Source organism: Falco peregrinus, chromosome 5 (assembly GCF_023634155.1).
Source record: "Falco peregrinus isolate bFalPer1 chromosome 5, bFalPer1.pri, whole genome shotgun sequence".
In the NCBI taxonomy this organism is placed as follows: domain Eukaryota; kingdom Metazoa; phylum Chordata; class Aves; order Falconiformes; family Falconidae; genus Falco; species Falco peregrinus.
Window position 1 is genome coordinate 113,706,783 of NC_073725.1, and position 20,624 is coordinate 113,727,406.

The 20,624-nt window shown below is 41.3% G+C and overlaps 1 long non-coding RNA gene across 3 annotated transcripts in view; it reads right to left on the reverse strand.

Moving 5' to 3' along the window:
* Nucleotides 1-396: 396 nt before the first annotated feature.
* Nucleotides 397-20,624, reverse strand: part of LOC114013177 (uncharacterized) — a 28,793-nt gene continuing 8,565 nt past the window's right edge. The window contains exons 2-7 of one of the 3 annotated variants that reach the window (XR_003556079.2): nucleotides 15,581-15,671; nucleotides 13,251-13,375; nucleotides 11,811-11,939; nucleotides 5,307-10,928; nucleotides 797-2,663; nucleotides 397-678 (exon numbers count right to left, since the gene is read on the reverse strand). This is a non-coding gene — a long non-coding RNA (uncharacterized LOC114013177). Of the gene's footprint in view, nucleotides 679-796; nucleotides 10,929-11,810; nucleotides 11,940-13,250; nucleotides 13,376-15,580; nucleotides 15,672-20,624 lie in introns of all 3 variants that reach the window. The other 2 variants (XR_003556078.2, XR_003556076.2) reach the window with 2 other exon arrangements.

Consider the following 20,624-nt stretch of genomic DNA (forward strand, 5'->3'; position numbering starts at 1 on the left):
CAGGGTTGTCTGAACCCTTTTTCAGTATGCCTCCTTTTCCCTTCAGCTCCCTGAGGACTGTCACGTGCCTGGTGCTGTCCACCACGTAAAGACGTGGTGTATGAAGTTTGTAGAGTTGGGAGAGCGGCTACCTCTCTAGTGTGTGCCTGTCAACAGTTACACCCGTGCTCCTATGTCAGAAGAACAAATGTGAGATGCGATGTTGATTTGCAGGTGATGCCCTTTGCAATTACAGACAGAGCCGGGAGTTAGTCGTTATCCTTACAAAGGAAACCATATTTTAATGCCAAAAAGTCTTGAGATTTCAAGTACCTCAGTTGCAGTCATATGAAATATAAGTCCAAAGACACCATTTTCTTCACCTTTCCTAAGAAACAAAGCTGCTGAACACAGTAAGACCAACATCATGTTTATTTTATTTGGAAATAGCCATATGGTCTATACTTAGAAACTTGAAGCAATAGTCAATGTGTTAGATGCAACATAGCTCGTACTGGCAGCAGCAGGTTTGTATCGGAACCATGCTTACGCTGGGAACTGTATTCAGTGGGAAGCTACTCTAGAAGAGAGGTACAGGGGTAAACTTCTCACGCAGGTAAATGAAACCTAACTTTGCACCCAGAAAAACTGCAAAGGTTTGGTCTTCAGGAAGCTTGTATTTTATTAATGAATCTAGATCTGTAGTAACACGTAAAATTAATAATGGTTTGAATGCATGATTCCTCCTCCCCCCCCCCCCCCCCCCCCCCCCAACTTGCAATTTGAACAGGTATGGCAAAAACTCATAAACACTTACTTGAAGCTTGGCCTTCATTCTGCTGGTAAATTTGCATCATAATATGGATCTGCTTGAACACAAGCAAAATAAAGCAGGAGTGTAAATTAATAGAACATCATAGGGACATAATTACAGGTCACATGCTGCCTGACAGAATTACAGAGAATCCTTGCATTTGGAAAGTGATCCCTTTGTTCTCACCACTAGACAGAGGGATTTGCCATGAGCGATCCATTCGTGTTGAAGCCCTAGGTGTCCATTACGGCACCTAGCGTTCCCCCTCCTCCCAGGGCGTCCTTCTCCATTGGCTTCTTGCAGCACCCACCGCCAGTTCAGACTACAGTGCCCTGTCCTGGACAAGAGCACTAGGCACTGCTAGGGTCTGCTCGTCAGCCATGGAAGGAGGGAAAGAAAGATGACACAGATGGGATTCCCTCTTTCTCCTTTGAGCCAGTACAGAGCTGAAACGTAGATGTGTTTGGCCACACATGAAGCCAAGCTGACACCAACACTTTCAGTGAGGAATCCTTGTGTATTGCCCTTCATCTCCATGCTCTCATACTCACTTTCTCACTGCAAGCTTATGGAGTCACCCATGTCTCGTCAGCAAGCCCCATTTTCCTTAAAGACCTTCCCTTGGTGTGTTATTTGTGTTACTTAGATCTGGCTTAATCATAATTTTTTCTGTTTCCTTCCTTTATCACTTGAATTATGAATTTCTTAAGTGTTTGGAAAGTACCCGCCTTGTAATGGATGCAACCACAAATAACACCTTACTATTAAGTTGAAAGCACTTTACAAAGCTGAAATTCAAAACATAACAAAGTTAGTGCACATCAAAGCTGGGAAAAGAAACTAAAAGCTCTTATTTCAGAAGATCACCGATCAACCCACTGGCCAGCAAACTTGCTCATCTTCTCAAACTTTACAATGGCAATTTTTATATGTGTATCATCTGCTTCTAAGTATTTCTTGTGCCACGGTCTCAAATCTGATTCGTACATACAGGTTTTGAAGCAGATCGCAGAACTACAGGAATAATTCTTGAACTGATCAAGGGTATCTTTGGGCCCAGTCGATTTCATGTTTTGAATCCTTAGAACCTAAATTTTGCTTTGATAAGTTATTTGTTTGATTGTTGTTGTACTCTCTCATGTTGTATTACAGTGGCACATTGAACACCCAGCGTCTGTAGGGCAGGTAGATGACAAGTATTATCAGTCAGGAAACATACACCTGTGCTGAGTCACACCATAACTGTTGTATGGACGTGATTAAACATTAAGTGTATGTAAAGTATGCTTGTAAAAGCAGCAACATTTTTAGAAATATTTCCACCTTTTTTTTTGTTTTTAAACAACTTCAGCAGAATAGTTTTCTTTTATAGCCACACTTCTCATACAGATGAGCTTTAGAAATTTAAACAAAACTTATTAAAGAACCTTGATATGTCAAATCATCAAATCACTCAGTTTTTCTTAGGAGTACAGTTGGAAGTCACTTACAAAATATATACAAACTACTTGGAAGTCCAAGGCAAATGGGAGGGAAGGCTAAGGCCTAAGCTACAGAGAGGCTACGCTGACACAACACGAAGGGTTCTGTTGTAACTTGTGTAATTTATTTTTATGGCCAGTCTGTGCACAGGATGACTTAGGGTTTGGTAAACTTACCTGGAGACAAATAGCTTGGTAATATTATGAAGGGGGCAGAATTTTCCTTTTATTATGCATTATTAAAATTTCAGCGCATTCTGTTGAGCTCGTAGATAAGCAGTTTGTATGGCTGCATAATTGTTTGAAATCTCCAGCAAGGCAGAAGTGCTGCTTTTTGTTGAGGAACAGGTGATGCTGCACAATACCTGGAAGTCTTTTAATCACATTCACTAGAAAAAAAATTAGCCATGATTACAAGAAAACTGTCACCCAGTCACCCCTCATTTCCAAGAATGCATTTGTAATGGCTCTGAGCACGTTCAATTCAAACATAGGGTGATAAAAAGGAATTTATTTTTAACTATCTGCTGTAATATAAGAGACCATTTTGCTGTCATAAATTTCAATTAAATGCAGATGTCTCTGGTTAATTTTTCTTAGCCCTTGTATTCTTTTCAAGACAAAACCTGGTGGCTAATAAAATTCACATTTGGCCTGTTTCATTTCTGCTGGATCAGGATATCCTGTTTTCACCACACAGAAAAAAAAAGAAACCCAAACCAAAAAAACAAACCCCACAAACTTATCTTGAAAACTTATATGCAGTTTTGTAAAGACTGTAGTAATTTCATATCACCCTACAGTTGACATTTTAGGAGAGGAGGCAATTTTCCTTCAATATCCAACACGGTATCTTAGTCATTTATTGAACTACTTCTGTAACTTTCTGATCTTTGAGTTGTTTTCACACACATACCAAAATAAATATAAGCTAGAGCAGCATTAATTTACAAGCAGAATGCTTACGTGTACAGTGCTGCTTTGACCGATTTACCAATTCCTACCACCTTCAAGTCAGCTCCTTTCTCTTTCCCTTTGCACTTCCCCCGTCACTTTTCACATGCATGTAGTTACGCTAACGTGCATGAGATGATTATACTGTATTCTACCTCTCTATGCAGCCTCTGAAAAAAAAAAAATTTACTGAGGCTCAGTATCTACAGTAAAAATGAAAAATAAAACTTTTGCATAAGAAACCTAGGCAGATTCTCAAGAAGGAAAATAAAAAATGAAAGAATCCCAACTGCAAACCACACCTTAGCCTCACCAGTCATCCAGCCCTAAAGCAAGTAACTTTGTAGTGCCTGAAAGACCATAAGAAAAGGATTATATTGAATAATCTTCTCAACTCAGTTAAGAACATTGTGTTTAAGAAATTAAGAGATATTTTTGGAAAAATAGGGAGAGACATCCAGAACCTGGATACAAATTCTAATAGGATTCTGGGAACTCCACTCATTTCACATTCTGGGTAGGGCTAGAAATACTGCTATAAACTTTAGTGTTTCTTTAGTGAAAAAAAATCATAATGTATTGCACCATAAACTCCTGAAGGAGTGGAGACGTGGTGGTGCCCTTCCTGTCACACACTGCAGACTTTGGTAATTCGGTTCTTTTGTACAAATGGTTATGTGTTGTTTCAAGGTAATGGAGATTTTTGTGGCCTGTAGGAATTAAACAGAAAGTGCAAGTCCTGGGGAATCCTCCTTGACAGTTTCTCCTACAGGGGAGCCTGTGGTTTCAGGGGACTGCACCTAATTCAGACAGACTTTCCATCCCGAGAAGCAAACAGAGCTAGTGTGAAGTGAAAAGGCCTGTGGAAATTCAAAGAACAGATATAAATAACATTTATTAGAGATGATGGGGCTGAAGCTACCTTAATTCTCTATTTCTTCAGTCAAATGGGGTGCAACGTAGCATCACTTGTGGCCATATTGCTGCTACATCATATCCAGTCTACAACATACTAGTTTTAGCTGTGAAACAAGGAAAGTAAAATCGTGTGCAAAGAGAAGCTTCCATCTACAGTGCAACAAATACTTTTGCATTTCAGATTATCTCCAATATTAATGATCCTTCTGTCATGAAATATTATAATGAAAAAGATCAAACGTTTTATGCGATTCAGAACAAGGCAATTAGTTCAGAATAAAATTTTGATTTATGTACCCCTCCTCCTAGTATTAGGAAAAAAAAGCCAAAGCCTAGCAGCAACAGATTTAGACTGAAGTAAATAGACTGTCTAGCAGGATTATTCCCAGCCAGTTAATGTCTTTTCCAGAAAACGAATACTTTATTTAATAGCAATAATTTAACCGAAACTTGATTCAAAATAATTAAAATTCCAAGCTCCAGAATAGTTCTTTTAAACATAGGCCAGCAACTTCTGCCAAGGAAAAAAAAAAAAAAAAAAAAAGCCTTTTTTTGGCATGCCCAAGCATCTCAGTCAGGTAAAAAGTTTCAAACAGGGACGTACTGCAGAAGTACTGTCCTACCAGTATCCCTACGCACTCCACTTGAGAGTCCAGTCCAGATGGAAACTGAGTCAATAATCTTTGCTTCAATAGAGTAGGAGGCCCCAAAATATCATGGTAATGTGCTAATTTTGCTTTTTCCAGGTTTCTTGGAAGAGTCAAGTTAGTGGTAAAAAAATGTAATAGTCATTTATCCTTAACAGCTGCGTCAGTGCAGCAGTGCTGTCGGCTGCCAAGTGAAGGGCAAAGTAGTTTTTCCTCTTTGCTGCTATCGCAGAGACCTGCCTAGGCCAGCATTTCCTAATTACCTTGCTCAACCCCTTTTCTTTCCACAAATGAACTATGTCAGTCAGTTGCTGTCCCTAATTAGCCCAAAAAGCAGCAACCATTCAAAGCGGTGCTGCTTCCAAATCCAGACCTGCTTCCATGCCCTTTCTAATCCCTCTTGTGCCATTCCTGGAGCAGTGAGCCCGCTTCCCATTTGGGGAAGGATGGGAGAGAAAATTCTTTGCCTCCTGCATTTATACGATTTCTTTCCACGGGATTCTCGATACAGACCTGGACGGAGCAGAGTCACTTCTACAAAGTGACTTAAGCCCATGACTGAAGTCTGTTCACCAGACGAGTGACAAATTCTGCTGTGTGCCTGCTGGGCAAACGCAGTTATCCTCTGCCTGTCCACAGGGCCCATGTCCTTGATCATGGAATCTGTCAGTAGAAGCACAAAGACAGATGGTTACAACCCAGCTATGTGACACCTACTTGAAGCCTTACTCTGTTTTCTTTGCTTCAAATGTCCAGCAGTCTTTTTTGCATGGCAGCCACCCCACCCCACCCCCAAAATAATAATAATAAAAAAAGTCATTCTAAGAATCTACTTCAAGGTCACATCCTTTCTTATTTACCAAATCAGGACATAACTTAGACAACTGAGATTAGTTCAATCAAGTCAGACCAAAAGCTAGACTAGCATACTGTCTTTGACATTGCCATATGAAACGGTAAGGAAGAGGAAGGGCAAGGCACAAATTACAAATATACAACACGTTCTCCAAATGCTCTTCCAAACTGTGACTATTTTCATCTCAGGGAACCTCCTGAGTCAGATGTGGCTCCGTACACTTTGCAGTCCTCAGCATATTTCTATTCCATGAAGCACTCACTTCACTCTCACTGTAACAGCCTTTGGAAATGAGCTTCACAACTCCACCACGTATCTCATCAAGTCCATGTCCTGACTCTGTCAGGCTCATGCCATGTGTCTGAAGTTCTTGTGTTAGAAGGTGCTGAAGCGTTAGTCTTTCTCTAACCTCGCTAACGGTTTTGTAACCTCTGTCACATCCCTAGTTGCCTTTCTTCTGAACTGAAGACTTCTAGCCTAACCACCTCTTTCTCACACTGACCAGCACTGTGATCCAGGCAGAATTATTGCAAGGGTTGCGTCCCCTCTTGCAGACTTTCTAACCAGTTTCTCTATAGGAGTCACTGATACCATCTAAAAATCTATTATCTAAAAATCTACTCTTTGTCTTGTAAAATTACAGGTGATTTGTACTTGAAAACATCTTGCACCTGGAAAGGTTGTCTTGTATAACTGAGATTGCTTCACTCTAACCGAAAGTTATTTGGTTTGTAAATCGATATTACTATAGATCAATTGCAGTGAATTGAATGTTTTCTCTTCTTAATGTAACAGCTGCCAACAAGATGCCTTTAAAGAAAATGTAACTGAAAGTAGATTTAATGCGAGAAAATTTTGGTTCAATACCAAGAAGGAAGGAATATTTCAAATGTTGCAATGTTTGCCGAGTGAAAAACTTCCTGTGGTTAACTGAATGTAGGTGTCAAGTCAGATTTACCAATTTTTATGTAACAACGTGGAACTAAACTCAGCAGTTTGTAAACAAATAAAAAATACTTGCTTCCAAATGTGAAGAAAAGCAGAAAAAAATGAGATCACAAGTACTCTCTGGCACTCCTTATCAATACACACTATAAATGAAAACGTTTTTATAATGCTTTGACAAGCCTTGGGAGGTGGCGGGGGCAGGCAAGAAATCAGATGACATTTTCCTATCACATTACAGTGGTACCACTACAATCTCATCTTCTGGAAGAAATGCAGTGCATATCATAATTCCAGCTAAAATTCATCATTTTAAACAGAAAGATCATCGAAACCTCTTTTCCAGTAGGCTTATGCCTGGTTGTTGAGCGAATTATTTTCAACATTTCTGTCACAATCCTGCATCATGAGTTAGCATACTCCCCCCATGCTAACCATTCCCGTTCGTTTATGGATCTGTCATCACACATTTGTCTAATCCCCGATCAGACCAACTGATACAGCCTGCCCCTACACTCTCTTACTGGGACAAGGAAAGCACTTTCTTTTAACCAGTTTAAATTTACGCCCCCCCTTTGTTCTACTGTTTTGTGATTTAACACCCCAGCTATTTCATACAAGAAGCGCTATAAACATCCAACAATTGTCAAAAATAAAGAACTATTCTAAGGCCACTTAACTAGAACCCACTTTCTCCCAGTTTTCTAGGACAGAAAAGCTTCAGCACGGTCTTGCAGCCTAACCTTACCCGCGGCAGGTCTGCACTAGCGCTGCCGCAGCCTTACACCACACTTTGGACCTCGTTCAGCTTTGACTGGAAGGCAGCTCCTGGCCAAGCCAGCAGGAGCTGTGCCTACACGTGTCAGGGCCGAGCCTGTCCCTGTCCGCCTGCAGCTTTCCACCTTCTGCATTTCGCCCTCCGAAACTCTCTGGGCTCCTGCAGGGGATCGGGGTGCAGGGGGGGGTGAGACCCCGCACAGCCTTCGCCCTGGCAGCCCCGGCCGGGCAGGCTCCTGAAGGCTGCGGAAACAAACACACGTGCAGAGTACTCGGTGCTCAAAGAACGTGCAATAACTTCTGCCAATTTTTTTTTTTCCTCTTTTTAAAAATAAATCCATACTTCCATTGCATTCCCAACCCCTCCGTTTCTCCTTTGGCATATTTTTCATCATGTGATACTGTTGCTCCCATATTCAAGAAATAGAAAAACTGACAAAAGTAAGAGCTTAATTGTAAAGTATTATAAGAGGAAAGGAAAAAAGAATTAGGTATCTATGCAAAGAAGAGTTAGGTATCTATATTTAACTGCTTTCGGTGGCTCAGTAAACATGCTGAGCAAACACTATGCTCCTCTGAAAAACTGCTTTAAACAAAAATCCTTGCATAATATTTTTTTCTTAATTTTTCTTAATTTATAATAAAATCTGTTAGATTAGCAAACTTCTGTTCATGCCAGTTTTTGATAGCCTATCTAGTATGTAGTAATACTAGTCAGAATTACAGAAGAGATCTCTGCAAATCAGTTTTTGGGGTAGACAGTCTCTAATCCTGTTTATCTTTAAACTACTGCTCTGCCTTGCCTTCATAAATAAAGTGGAAAAACCCAAGACAAGCTAAAGGTTTCACGCATCAAAATGCAGCCTCTCCAAAACATACCTTCAATGCCTAACCGTTTGCATTTTCTGAGAAAGAGGAGGAGAGAGTGGAACAAAAACTGTTCCAAGCACTTCTCCAGTTTTAGGTCTGCGTGACGCCCGTTGCTGAATGCAGAGAAGTAAAAGCTTTAGGGTACTGATGGCAACGTTTCCCTGGTGCAGGTTTTGTTCATCTGCAAATGCCAGCCACACAGAGAAAATACACGCCTGCTCGGTGGTGACTGCACGTATTATAACTCAATGTCAGGTTAGAATCCATTCTTACTTAGGGAAACACCTCTATTACACAAATAACAGACTATCACAGCCTCTTACTTTAGAAAGCAGCTTGCATTGAATTTGCACATGATTTTGAGGTGTGACCTGGTTTTTATTTACTGGATTAGTGTTTCCCAATCTGTTGGATGTTATTCTGAAGAGTTTCAAGAGGCGCTACACTGAGATGAGAAAACACGGGACGCAGCGAGGCACTATGACCCCGCACAGCCGAGGCGTGGAAAGGGCGAGCAGCTTGCTTCCCCGTGAGCCTGCAGCTCTGTCCCCTTGCTGACCGACAGCCTCAAGCCTTTACTACTGGGAAAAAGAGAAAGGAGGAGGGGAAAAAGCATCATCAGTACTTTAACTTACGTTAAAGTACAACTTCAACTCAATCTACTCTAAACACGAGCGAGAAACGATTAAGTTCGCATAGAAAAAAAATTGGCTCATACTCAGAACTAGGAGGAGATTTGACTTTCAACAATTTTTGAATTAAGAGTTAGTACAAGCTATAGTGTAAGCGTCCTGTGCTAGCCTGGCTGCCTTGGAGGTGCCCCCCCAGCAGCCCCCCAGCTCCCCAGCACCCGCTGACAGCCGATGCCCCTTGGTGTCATGCCCGGGCAGGAAGCACTGCACAGCAGCGAGCCAGCACTCCTCCAGCCACCTCAGGCACTGCTCCGTTTTTAAGTCATTATGGTTTTGATTAGTAATTTGACTTGTGTAAATCGTGAATGAATTGTCTGTGCTGTAAATCGTGGGCAGGGGAGCCAGTGTGCAGCGTAGCAGCCCTGAGTTTGCTGAAACCATGCTTCCGAGATTACATTTCATGAGATACAGAAAGACAACACTTTTTGAAGAGTCCCTTCAGCACAACAGTTGCCCAAGAAGCAGGGCCTCCACGTCTAACCGCCGACAGCATGAACCCGATGAAGCTCATTTACGTAAGTAGGGTTATGAGCCTTGAAACTGGGATGAACAGCACCAGGGTATGGAAACGGCTGCTCTTGCTGGCACAGCTGAATTAAAATCCTAACAGTAGGCTTCCTGCCAAGATGCACTGGTTTACATGCAAAATGTAAGAAGAGCCAAGGGGTGCACACCAGTTAACCTCCTGACTCCCTGCTTCTGCCCTCACGTGAATGTGACTAGATCTGTTAATGTTTGGTAGGGTGGGTTTTTTTTATAAATAACTCCTATTACTGCTGACTAAGGTTGCCCTTTGAACACCTTCATTCACAGTCTCCTCCTGAAGTAACCTCCATGCTTTCCACATTCTCATCTTCACTCCACTTCCCTTCTGGATTTTTCAGCCATCAGCCTCTCACTGGGTTGTTTGTTTGGGTTTTTTGGTTTGTTTTTTCTTTGTTTCTTTTTTTTTTTTTTTCCTTCTGTGAATTTATGATAGAATTATAGCCAATGCACGAGAGATTTACAGAAAAATGGCTTAACAAATTACACTGGATTATTCTTCTCTGATTTAGTGGTGAAAAGGGCAAGGCAGGACACACAGCCAGGAGGTCTGGAGGGAGGATGCTCATCAGCTGACACACCGCAGAGGAGTTAACGCTTGTTCAGACCTATGCTTCACCTGGCTGTTTAACTTTCCTGAAGCACAGGGAAGTGCTCTCCAGCACTAACTTTCAATTACTTATGTCTGAATCAGACTCCCATTGTGTCCCAGATTATTTCAATTACCCCATTATTCAAAATCCACAGTTCCTGTCCTTGCATTAGCCTGGATTCTACTTTGAAAAAACACTTCTGGATATCAGAAAAAAAATTTCCTGGAAAAAAAAGTATTAAAATTTAGTTGGGCTACTGTTTGAATGCTTCAGGAAGTGTTTTCTTTCTGGTGAGAAGAAAAAAAAGCACACAAAGAAAAAGTTTTCTGCTTGCTTCTCTGGATGGGCTTAAGGTTTATTCTCTGTTTCTCCCAGATTTCTAGGATCTAAACAGCCCTGAAGGGTTCAGCAGTACAGCTCTGTCCAGCTCTGTCTCGCTTGCACATAAAGAAAATGATGCAAAGTCTGTGTTCAATGTATGCTGACTGCAAAGAGATCCTTCACGCCAATAAGTCTCGTCAGTTCTGAAAGTACTGGCCTTAGTCATGCTTGCACAGCACAACGCCATCACGTGCTTTGTTCAAGAACACTGGAGAGAAGCCACCCTTCTTTAACTGCACAGTGTTTGCACAGCGACTAGGATTTTTTATATGCATCGGAGCTGCTGCACGTCTGTCACCATTGCCGTGTCCCCACTGCAGGTGTTCAGTGCTCCCCAGACGTATTGGATGTAACTGCTGCACGTGCTGCATGTGTCACACTGCTGCTCTGGGATGTGCAGTGCCTCCAGCTCCTTCCAGAGGCACCAGTCTTGCTGCTCACCCATGGCACAGCTCTTCCGTACACCCTCCTAGGAATTCTGGGCAGGATACAAAAGGTCTGTGTTTAGAAAGCATCAAAAGAAATATTTTGCCATTAACACCACAAATGATTAGTTAATAATTGGCATCAAATTCAGAGTATTATAAGAAATCAGAATCCCACATTTTCAGGTATCCTGGACTGGACTGTAAAGTACGGAGCATTGCCTTCTCATCTAGGCCATGTTCAAAGACAACTATTCCCATCTTTTCTCTGCACCCTCTTTTCATACACACTGTATACAGTAACAGTCACAAAAATCTCACTTGGATGGCTGGCTGTCTCCACTAAGGAAGAGATACGTATGCCTGAACACAGCCCCAGGAATCCAGAATTAATATTTTATAGTCACATTTAAAAAACCCGCACATAAGAAAGAGGCCAGCTTAAGTGATATTTATCCACAGCTGCTACCATAACAGGAAAGTAGTTAATTAAAAGTTAATTAATTAAAAAAAGTTAGTTAAAAACATCAGCAACTGTAGCTAATAGAGGAAGTAGAATAGATAAATACAAAATGCTCACAACTGTTACTGTAAACTTTAACTATGACCAAGAGAAACATCAGTTTTCCAGAGCTGTCAGCCTCAAACACTTTGATGTGGATCAATTTACCCATTGCTAAAAATAAAATAAACGTCTTTTTTGGTCAAAAACCCAAACAAAATCCTGTTAACAGTTCAAATCAGGGTGGCCTTGTAGCTCACTGGTAGAGGAATGAAGGCCATTATTCCAATCTGGTTAGAAACTAGGGTCATGTGAGACAATTCATATGACTAGCATTGCTCCAGATGGTATTTGTGACCCTCAAGCAGCCCCCTGAACCTCTCCATGCCTCGGATGGACAACAAGGAGGAGGTTATTTCTGAGGAACACTTACCTCTTTCCCAAGTTGGAGTCTCTGAAATCTGTGAAATGCTTTGGTTTTACTGATAGGTTTTGATAAGATATTCTCACAGTACAGGGTTTTGTAGCGATGTATAACATTCCAGTGCACCTAAGAAACGACCTTGAAAAATGCACTCAGTATTGTACAGTATTGTAAAGAGAAAGGCAATACAGTAATTTGTAACAGAGCTGAAAAGATTATCAGATGACAAAACGGGGGAAAAATAGGGAGATCATCTTCTCTGTTACAGCACCCACCCTCAGCTTACCCCAGAGAACCATGTCTAAGGTATTTTCCCTCGCTGGCTGTATGACAGACCAGGAACCAAAGCGACTACTTCCTAGGACAGCCGCTATAAATATGACGTCACATTAATTAACTTGTCTTTTTATCCACTGTATGAGTACAATTACAATGGAAAGTCTAGATAATATGCTCATTAACTTTTCCATTCTTTGAACCAGTAAGCTGTTGAATTCAAGCAAAAGTATTTGAAATAAGCTTAACTGGTCTCATTTTTAAGTTGGTTATCTGCTCGGCGTAGGAGGCAATTTGTTTCTGATGCGTGAAGCAACAATTCTATAACAAGTACTAACCTGAAATTTTCTCTTTTGTACCTATTTTGCCATAAAGTGGCTCATTCAATCAAGGAAGGCTTTTAAGCAGATAGCGGAGCTGCAGCCATGACTAAGTGACAATAATGAGACTAGACAGCTTAAAACCTTGATATTGTTTCTGCTTCATACCCAAGCTGACAGCCCACTGAGATCCTTCCACATTTCCCTCCCTTTACGGTACTGCAAAAGGCACAGCTCATCACCAATGACAACATTAGTGAGATTTCTATTGGGTTTACAATACATTTTTCTATTGGGACTATTTGGACGCTACTATTTGCCTAATCATTCCTCTCCTAATTAAGTCTACTGGCAGTTGCAGATCTTCAGTTACATAAATACTCTCCTGTGTTTGCTCAATTAAGTGGAAAGATTCCTCTAACTTAATACGTTAACATTAGGATAAAAACAGCTGCATAACCTCCACCCAATACAGACAATATTGGAGTTCTCTAAGGAAAGGCATATCAAAGCTTCTTATACCTCTATTTTTTCCCCAATATATGTAGTACCTTATAATTTTCAAAAGTGTATTACAATTCTTTTTTCCACCTTTCAGAGCTGGCTATCAGATTATCAGTGAGTGCAAAATAGTATCTCTGGATGGCTACCTGACAAGGAGCTTTAAGACAGCTTTACTGTGCCAAATGATACCACTGAAGTCTTTAAAGGGAATAAAAGAGTTCAGCACTCTGCTACATTACTCAGCACTTCCACATATAGCTAGGAATGACAACAACCGTACTCGTGTGTGAGCGTGTGTATTTTGCCTTCACAGCTTCCATTCCAGCGCAGAGACAGGTAACTCACTCACCGAACTCTTTGAAGGAGCCGGCGGCACTGTCAGTGTCAGCCTCGTCTCATGAAGTCTGGCCAAAATCCACGTTTTGGAGTTCCACAGAAAAAATGATTTCTCCCAGCAGGGAAAAGAACTTCATTCTGCCAAAGGAGAAACTCGTGACGACTGACCACATGGCACACTTCCAGGGAGAGTTAACGGGCTGTCCAGGCTTCTGCGCTGACAGGCCATTTATCATCCCAAGCACTCCTCCCCAGACTACCCATTCCACGTAACACTTTGGGTTCAAGGCATGCTTCAGCAGTGCCCGCCTCAGACTTGCACCAAAAAAGTGATACACAACATAGATGATCATCTTCAGTAACTCCCCGTCACCGGTTTCCCTGCTTCCCAATACGTGCCCCTTGTGAACCTTTGTCTGGTTTGGTTCATGACTAATAATTTACATAAAAATTTGCCTTTCCAGGCCAAAATTATATGCCAGCAGGTAAATGCTTTAGCATTACAGGCAGAATTAGCTTTTATGAAATGACAGTCTAAACTTTGTGGACACATTTATGAGTAGTAGCTCCTTTAAACTCCATCCTGAGCTACACAGAGGGTCTCGGGACACCTGGTTGGGACTGTTGCTCAGTTTTGCATTGGATTTGATAATTCTAAATATACATGTCAAGGAAGATGACCATTATGGTAAAGTAAAAGTAGGACAAGTGTTTTAACAACTCCATTGCATTTTGACAGTTCTCATGATGACTGTAGTTTTACAGCAAACACCTTACGGCACCTGTACAGACTGCTCACAATGTCTCTATCGACTCTTCCTTATCACAAACTTACTTAAGTTTCCAGTTGGAAGCCATCAGCTTTGAAAGAGCTGGTGAAGTATTTTACTGAGGTGCTGTCTTAGAGCTCCAATTTTCATACTCAAAAGGAATAACAGTTGAAAACTGCCAGCCTCCAAGGCTACATCACACACATTACTTTTAAAGAATATAAACAGTGTTATTTAATGTTACAAAACAGAATTAGAGTCTTCATTTTCTGGGACTGTAAAATTATTCCAATATGGATTAGCTCTAGGGTTTTGAATCATTATCAACATTATCAATCTGATTAAATGCAAAAGCAGTGTCAGTTAAGGCTGCAATTAAGAAATAATCATGCCAATTAACCAAACAGCCTCACAAGACAAAGGTGCTGTGAAGTTCTTCCTGAAGGACACATCCCAGTTAATATGAGACTCCTGATTAATTGTCCAGCAACGAACTGCATCCTCTTACTTGGCACTCCTGCTTATTTGGAGTTGCACGGAGAGCACTGCTCTGCAGTAGGCTAGGCACAGATTTTATGCTAGTCATCACAACGTAGATAATGTATCTTAAACCCCGACTATGGATGGAGCAGTTTATATACACAACCAAAAAAAGAATGCTTTGGATTTTATCTCAACAGTTAAGAAGCAAGAGAAAATCTTGATAGGAGAACCTTCCATAAAGGTCGGGTTCCTTGCAACCAGGTGGCTTCCTCTTGCAGTGAAAATAAGTGGTTCAGAATGTCCCTGTCCTGTCCTCGGCACGAAGATGTAGTCTTGGTTCCCAACGCAAGGGACCTTTCCCCCAGACCTAACCTCATCCCTGGTATTCAGGGCACCAAAAGAAGTTCTTTGCTGCGTTCTTTTCCACACCTACAAACTTCTACAACCGCATTTTTTCTTCCAGTTCCTCACATAGATATGTTTAAAATACAGCATGTTTGATTTAAGCCTACTTGATTTGGTATTTTGTTTCAAACACAACACAGGGAACAGGCCTACTGCCCTGCTACAAGCCACCTTTGGCCTCTCTCCCAGAAAACACACCCCCTCTTGAACCTCTCCGTTCCTCCAGATCAGCACATAATCCTCCAGACACATTTCAGCAAGAATGACAAAACTCAAGCTCAGCTATAACTTTTAAAATAGACGGCTTCTTGCAAATGCCTGTATACTGTATTAAAAAACGCACTTCCCCCCCCCCATATTCCACAGGCTATGCTTTCCTCTGAGCACCTTTAGAGATAGCCATCTTACTACTTTTTTTGCCAGCCTGATCTATCTTTCTGAGATGGTCAGACTGGTATACATCTAATTAAACTCCGAACTCAACTTGGATTTGATCTCAACTTTTATTTAACTTTGAAGTACGCTGCTGTTATTTAAGACTTGAAGAGTTGAGGGAGTTAGATGTAGGGAGACACCAGTGTGTTTTCTAATTATATCAGCTGATTTTTTCAGAAGAACATTATCTCTATTTTTAGAAAATTGTATGTATATGGATTGGACACGCAGTCAGTGAATAGATAAGTACCTGAACTTGCTTCATTCATTTCTGAGGTAGAAGAGGCAAGAATCTTCCATTGTGCAGTAAAACCTCAAATGGAAAACTGTAGTTCTCCTTCCTTAAAGTGAAAAAAAAGAAAAACCATTCATCTGATGATGACCAGGAAGGAGATTAGCAATTTGTGGTAAGCCAAAATCAGTATGAACCATTCAGCTAGAGATCGTCTTCCTGAATTGCACCTCCTACTGTCCCAATTGCCAAAATGAAAATCTGCAGTTCTCAGAAGGGCAGTTCTTCTCAAAACCTGAAATATTCCTTGTCCCACCCCCTCACCTCCGATGAACAGTGGCTAATCAATGGTTAAAACAAGCATTGCTAAGAACGTAGTCTGGGTTAAACCACCATAAAACGTGTTTTAGCTAGGTACGAAAGCCTGCTACTAAGTTTGCTGTAAGATGTAAGTGTAGCTCTTGTCCCAAAACCACTAAGCAAGCAGATGTATATCTCGTACAAAGTTAAGATGAGCGAGAAGACAACTTAACCACCTGAAGTTGCCAGCTGCCTTTCTGCCAGGGTGCTGCCACCTCCGCTACCGAGCCAGCAGATACCTCATACAAGCACTATCTTATCATTCAGGCAAAAATTCAGACAAGTTAGCTTGGATCACCCATTTAAATTATTAAGCTTATCTAGCTCGTTTTGCCTGAAGCAGGTTACGGGACACTCACCATCCTTCTGGATGCCTTGCAAAAGGCAGCAGTTACCAATGGTGAGAGGTTTAGGAGAAGCTGCAAATCAGGGGGAAACAAACATGCAATTACAGCTTTATGTATCAAATTAACATTTCCATAGCAACCACTGACTCAATCATCCCTATTTTCAGGGTTAGAGTTTAATTTAATCAAGAAAAGAAGCATAAAATGTTAACCTGAGCCTGCTACAGAGGGTAATGAATCCGCTGTTTCAAAAAACTGATAGGCCATAAATGAAATAAAGAACTACAGCAGATTAAAATGTTAGATGTCATGCATTTCTCTTGATATTTTGGGCTATACATTTACTCATTGTTTACATGGGTAAGAAATGAAGGTCAATTCTACCTGATCCATTCAAATAACTCCACACTCAAAAAATGTTGATTTTTAACTAAAAATAGTAATATTAGTGCAAAAGGAGCAGTGAATTGCCTAAAACCCACCCAAACCCGATGAAGTTTGCACACATCTATTCTCCCTTGTTTTTCAGAGTTGGTTGTTGTTATTGCGCATTAGGAATGAATGTGCCCGTGTAGTTTGAAGACGTGTGATCCCCTTCCCTTTCCCCATATAAACAAGATCGTTTGCAGGAGCTGGTTCAAATTAAAGATGACCTGCTATTTACCAACAGCTAGCGCAGGCTGTGAGTTAACCAGCCCACCCAGGGAACGGATTCTTCTACAATCTGGAATTCCAGCCTCACGTATCTCCCTGGCAGTGGAGAGTTCGCTGAGTATAAATTGTGAATCAGTCCACCTTCTCTCCTAACAAGGACATGAATTTAGCAGCATTAGAGGTGAAGTTTCCGAGATGCAGTACTTCATTTCTAATTACAGAAACAAAGTTACTCCTCTGAATAAGGGACACTGATTTAGCACAGCAGAGTAGTTCCTACATTTCATGTGTGTGTGTGAGTGCATGTGTAGTTTCTTGTTTTCTCTCCAACTAAAGGCAGAATTCACTGGTTTCTATTTCGTCCAACTATTTGTTAATTAAAAGCATTTTCTCTTCAAAGCTTAACATAAAAAAACCCTTTTATTGTCATATACACCAGTAATCATCATTAAAAAAATACTTCACACATACATTTAACTTTTAAACACTGCAATGTCATAGAATTTACTGGCAATCCAAGTATTGCCAAAATGTACATTCAAAGAAATCTAAATGATGAGATGGTAGCAAAGAGAACTGTCAAGATCAGAATCCTCACTAGGGCAATCAGATGAAGGCAGGTGATCAAAACAAACTCACTATTATGTCTTGGAACACTCCACCAACAGTTTCTTAACTGTAAATTTCCTAATACAGATAATTTAATGAAGATTTCTAAGTATTTGAAAGAAAAATACAAGACATACCACAAAGATGATGTGACAAAGTGAGTTGAAATTTCTTGGAATCCCATTGGAGAACACAGTCACGCCGTACGCTGTGTATGTCTTTAAAGACGTTATGTCTCAACCCCTAGTTCTCTCAGTAGTAATACTCTGCAGCCCCACACCAAGTTGCCTCCGAGTAAGTACGAGCACGTAGCTTCAGTTCACTGCCCTCCATGGAAGACACAAAGCAAACCTGCTCTCACGCCTTTAGGGAAGGAAGCAGGGAAGATGCCAGAGGAACACTGATAATTTTGCACAGCTCTTTCTACTTATATGCTACTCCAGCTATGTGGTACAACAAATGCAAGTAAGAAACACTTGCAAATATCTGGAAGCTTTCTGTTAAGTGCTAAAACCTACAAACCAGTCTGCCACCTTTCTCTCCTTTCCCACTTCTGTCTTATCCCCCTCCCTCTCCCAGCCACGTGCTCCTCCTACGTATCTGGAGTTGACTGTGGCACCTGAGTACAAAATGACCCAAATCAACTGTCACAGAACAACGGTGAACCAAAGGGACATCTGCTGCTGGGTGAGGAGATTAGGACTGGTTTAGAATCGTAGAGTCCTAGACTGGGTTGGGCTGGGAGGGACCTTAAAGATCACCCAGTCCCAGCCCCCCCGCCACGGGCAGGGACCCCTCCCCCCAGCCCCGGTGGCTCCCAGCCCCGTCCAGCCTGGCCCTGAGCCCTGCCAGGGTCGGGGCACCCACAGCTGCCCTGGGCAACGTGTTCCAGCGCCTCGCCGCCCTCACGGGAAAGGATTTCTTCCGAACAGCTCATCTAAACCTGCCCTCTTCCAGCTTAAAGCCATTGCCCCTTGCCCGATCATGGCTTGCTGATCATGTGGTCAGTGAGCACTGGGCCCAGCACGCGCAGCACGAAAGGAGCACACACTCCTTTCAGCAGCAGCAAGTCTTCAGCTTATTTAGTTTCTACCGTTTATGTGCAGGTAAAAGAACAAGTAAGAAAGTGCCGTGCAGAAAAGGATGTGACTGAAGATTTCCCTAATAATGTAATTCAGCTGAAATGAGACATCACCAGCAACTGTTAGGTGTTTAATTTTGGTATCTCACCTTCCATCAGCAGCACAAAAGTCAACATTTCAAAAAATACTGTATTTTACCATCTGAAGTATGGCTTTAGATACAATTTCAAGGGAATGATGGTTGTTTGCTGTGTTCAGAGAGCCTGATCTAGAACAACAGGTATTTCACAGAATCCTTGAAAACATCTGGCAGAAGTGGCTAATGAACATTTCAGCTGAAGGCTTTACAGGACTATCGAAAGCTTTCACATGCCGCAGAAGAGAACTTGGACTCTGAAATGTAGTATGACAGGATTTGTATGTATCTGCACAGGAGGGGTTACCCGCTCTAAATATTGTCAGTGCGTTCTGAACGTCAGTGCTTCTCAAATGCCAGCAGCCATCAGGCTCAGCAGATCCACATGTAGACCACTTCCATTTGTGAAATGAACAGCCAGAAGAGCCCTGCTTGTCTCAGGTTGCTGTTTCAACAAGAAGGCTGACAACCCGCTCGTTCAAAACCATCTGCTCATGCTCAGTATTTGCTCATTCTGTTGTCAGTCACTGAGGCTGTTATCAGCGGCTTGTCACCCCCACCTAGGATGGCAGGACAACCAGTAAACTGACTCGGGCCCCTCCTGCAGAATGAGCTCATGGCAAACCAAACGTGAACGGGGAGACGTCCAGTACGAAATAGTCACAATGCCTACGGTAAATGAATGAAATTGCAAACTTCACTCTGTCTTTTAAGAGGCCACAGCTGGTGTCTTCTCTGCTTGTGCAAGAAAATTTTCACTTTCTGATCTGATAATAAATAAAAAAAGAGTGGCAGAATAAGACAGAAAGTAGGGACCTAAGGTAACGGAGGATGGATCAGATAATCCTAATATTTTTTTTCTAGAACTAAACAATATGAAAATATGAAATGCTATTAATACACACAGGTCTCTCTTTTTTTAACACTTTTTTTTTCCTTAACAGTAGAGATTAGAAACAAATAAAAAAAAAAAAGAGAAGAAAAAGAAAAAAGAGAAGCCAAGAAGGGCAGCTAAGCACTGTAACAGCCTGCAGGAGCCAGACACCTCATTTTTATTTATAGCCTTAAAAATTTCTCCTGCTGCCAAGGCTACAGTGTTGATCTGCCCTGTTTACAGCCATTAGAAGCCAGAGGAATAAAACTGCAGCACTGCAAGGCCTGGCATGCTAGGTAAAGGCACTGCTTTATTAGTGGCATTCCTATGCTTGGATCCTCAATAAAAGCAGAAAAACACCAATGGCAACAACTTTGCATAAACACAAAGCACATCCAAGGGCCCATCTGAAGTGCCCAAGGGAGACAGATGTTAACCACCCTCACACTGGTCCCCAGTACAGACCTGAAACACCTTTGTGTCCAGTATCCACATTTGACAGCTCTTCCCTTGAATTGTTTGTTTTGTTACAGATCAGAAGCTTAAAATAACAGTGCCTGGTGCAGTTACTGAACCTAAGGATAGCCCTCTAATGATTCTTTAGTTTATTTCCCTTGTCAATCACTGAGACTTTTATTTTAGGTCAGAACAAAAGAATTCCAGACTCATGCTTGTGTTAGATACAGAGAAATTTTGAAATGACGTAAAGACAAGAACTATTAATTATATGTTGGAAAATTACTTATGAAGAGCAGAAAGTTCAAGGGAAGGGGGGAGGAGAAGTCAAATTGCTTTCCAAGAATAAAAAGGAAAACTTTTTTGAAAACATGATATGTTGCCATTTTATCTTTGCTTCTCTCCCAAAACCAAAGATCTTGTATTATGACTATCACAACAAAACTGTTTTTGTACCTATAAAATTAAAATATTATTATCCAAAATAATAAAATCACAAAATCTAAAATAAAAAAAAAAATATCCAAAGTGTGTGTCAATTCAA